The sequence below is a fragment of the Lontra canadensis genome, unplaced genomic scaffold (assembly GCF_010015895.1).
Source record: "Lontra canadensis isolate GAN:19392208 unplaced genomic scaffold, GSC_riverotter_1.0 scaffold1, whole genome shotgun sequence".
NCBI lineage: Eukaryota > Metazoa > Chordata > Mammalia > Carnivora > Mustelidae > Lontra > Lontra canadensis.
In genome coordinates, this window is record NW_022630995.1 from 12,073,062 (window position 1) to 12,076,542 (window position 3,481).

General features: G+C 34.9%; 1 pseudogene; it reads left to right on the forward strand.

The window, feature by feature from the left end:
* The window catches only part of LOC116860300, a 70,230-nt pseudogene extending 67,278 nt beyond the window's left edge, over positions 1-2,952 (forward strand).
* The last annotated feature ends 529 nt before the right edge of the window (positions 2,953-3,481 follow it).

A 3,481-nucleotide genomic window follows, 5' to 3' on the forward strand; every position in this document is an offset into this window, starting at 1 on the left:
TCAGACCCATTTCAAGGATTTCTTTTGAGGTATATTTTTACAAGTTTGCAAATCACTCAGTTTTTAATAAAATTAAACCCTGGTAAGTAACAGTGTCAATCATCATGAAAAGTGCTATATTCTTATTACCTTTTGTATAATGGCTTGGTTCCATGGCTATTCAGTAATTGATTATTAGGTACTTAAGGAATAAGTTTTACATATGTATATACTTCTTCCTAAAGAGCCTGGATGGCAAAAAGAGAGAAGGAGAGAGAGAGACTGGTTGGCTCTATGTGTCGGGTAAAAACAATCTAACCACGTCTCTGCCAATTTTCTTGAATCTTGATTTTACAAGTGCAAGTGAACTTTATTTTATTCCCTATGATGCTACATCTTTGTAATACAAAGAATTTTTTCTCTGCAGGGAATAGAAGAATTTATGCAGAACTCAGATGACAATCATATTCTGGTGTTTTCCTCTGGGTATAGTGACTCAAAATCTCACAAAAGAAAAGCACAACCTCATTGCCTCAACCTATGCCCAGATTCCACAGAAGATAAGTATAACCTTTGATTCTGCTGGACAGCTATTTACCAATTGGAAATAGAGTGTGGCTAATGGTGTCTTTCCATTTAAAATTTAAATCTCCTTTTACATGTAACATAAAAGAGAAAGTATTAGTAAAAATTTGTAAAACATTACAATAACATGTGTAACATGTTATTACAATAACACTTGAGCCCTGCCTACTGAGCCTTGCCATTAGTATGGAAACATATCTTTTTGGAATCATTTGTTTTTACTAAAATAGAGAGGAAAACATTAAGTACACTGTTCATGTTTTAGTATTTGAAATCTTAAGGCCTGGGCTGACTTCTCCCCAAATAGACCTGAAGTACATTCACTTCAAGGACAAGGAAAAGGTAGAACTGATGTAACAAAGAGAGAGCTAAATCATGCTCAAAATTATCTTCCACATCTTTGCTTGTATTAGGATTTGATCCATTGCAGTTGAGCACAAAAACAGAAGCCTACATTCATATAGTCTTTCTAATTAATTAGCACTTTCTAGAATGAAAAGGTAATTGAAATGCTAATTATAAACAAGATAATTTGTTGAACAATGGAATATCAGCAAACCCACTATGTCATTCTTACCTAAAATTAAAAGACAAAAAAGAAAAAGAAAAAAGATGTAAAAGGAATTAGGAAGAAAAGGAGTGGGGAAAGATAACCAATCTGAAAGATGGTTGCTACACTTATGGTGAGCATAGCATAAGGTATAAATTTGTCGAATCACAATGTTATATAACTAAAACTAATGTAACATTGTGTGTCAACTCTACTTTGATTAATAGATAAGTGATAACAGACCAAAAATATACTTAATAGATGACTGATGCAAGCATTTTTTAAAAAGTGGTGTTGTAAACAGTCCCATTCTGTCTTTCAGTGTTTACATCTCTAAATTCTTCTCTCATTTGTCACCTAAAACAGGGTGGGTGCATAACCTGCAAAAATTCTACAATCTTAAAATGTCATTATCCTATGAATTGTGAAATATATGCAGTGCCTTCAACAGATTTTATGGAGATACAAAGAAAAGAAACTGACTACATTAGGAACAAATACTCAGCTCCATGACTGGATACCCTAGAATAATCTTCGTAAGATTATGGAGAATTAAAGCTGTAGAGTTAAAGGATGAATAAGATGAATAATTGTTTAACGATAAACTCAACTAATATTTAACAACTGTTAAGTGTTTCTCATTTTACCTCAGTTTTGAATGAAACAATTAAAGATGTGGTCATTAGATATTAGAGATTCATACTTGCTATAATTAAAAAAAAATTCAGGCCACACAGAAGGAATTAAGCCTTCCTTTTCCTGGGATACAGTTTTCTGTAGTAGCGATATGCCTAGCTTTTGTAGACAATACTGTCCCTTTCAGTGACTTATCCTATAGGTTTTCCCCTTCTGTCTCTAAAATCCTGTTATCCTATTATAATGAAATCTTCACCCACTGCTAACTCTAACCCCGAACTAGGTCATCCCCAAACCAAAACGTTTCTCATTCATGGTGGAATAAATGGGATCTATGAAGCTGTTTGTCATGGGGTCCCTTTGTGGGGCTTCCCATGTTTCCTGATCAGCATAATTACGTCCTCCATATGAAGATCAAAGGAGCTGCTATCGAGAGGAACATCAGTACAATGACGAGTGCAGAGTTTCTCAGTGCTTTGAGAACAGTCATTAATGATCCTTCATAAGTACTAGTGTTTTCTAGGGGATTATCATTGGTTGTGTTGTGAGCCATATGAGAAAATATTAGCAGTCATGCTTAAAGATCTTTCAGTGGATCTTTTCCCACAATTTTGGATCATCACTAACTTGATCTTGGAAATATCCTGGAAGCGATATTTCATATAATACCAAACTTTCTTCTTGGGAAAAAATAGGCTTAAATTATTAACAGGTATATTATGATTTTTTTCTGTGTCTACGTTTAACCATATTCTGTTAATAATACATTTCTTTCTCAATTTCCCCACTATAGTTGTTAAAATAGTATGCAAAGAACAGAGTTCATATAACAAGAATATCTATGGACCTAAGATTGTTTCATTTTTAGAATGCATATCCAATACCAACTTTAACAAAAATTTATTAATTTCTTTCTATTTGCCTTCCAGTTACAAAGAGAACGCCCAAAGTTTATCCAGGATTCACCACGATCAACTTATAAAACCTCTCGATAGAGCAGACCTCTGGTTTGAGTTTATCATGTACCACAAAGGAGCCAAGCACCTGTGCGCATCTGCTCACAACCTGGTTCCAGTACCACCCTTTGGATGTGATTGGGTTCCTGCTGGCCTTTGTGGCAACTGCTATATTCTTGGTCACAAAATGTTGGTTTTCTTTTAAAAATTTTGGTAAAAACAGGAAAGAAGAAAATGAGGGAATAGAGTCTTGCAAATTTGGCAAGGGCCTGAGTGGACAATCCTTTTCATTCCAGACACAAAGAGCTGAATGAGAATGCAACGCTCCCTTCCTGTTTTCAAATATCCCATTCCTGTATTTTAGGTTAAAGAAAAGCTGAGAATTCAACATGACCATTAACTAGCAAACATGCCTGTCTTCCTTGGTCTTTTCCCAAATATCTCTTTTTAAAAGATTTTATTTATTTATTTGAGAGAAAGAGAAAGAGAGATTGAGAGGGCACATGTGGGGGAAGGGGCAGAGAGAGAGGGACATGCAGACTCTCCACTGTCAGGATGACTAAAATTAACAACACAAAAAACAAAAGGAGTTGGTGAGGATGCAGAGAAAGGGGTAAACTCTTGCATTGTTGGTGGGAATGCAAACTGGTACAGCCACTCTGGAAAATAGTATGGAGTTTCCTCAACAAGCTAGAAAATAGAAATACCCTATAATTCAGTAATTGCACTGCTAGGTATTTACTCAAAGGATACAAAAAATACAGATTTTAAGGGA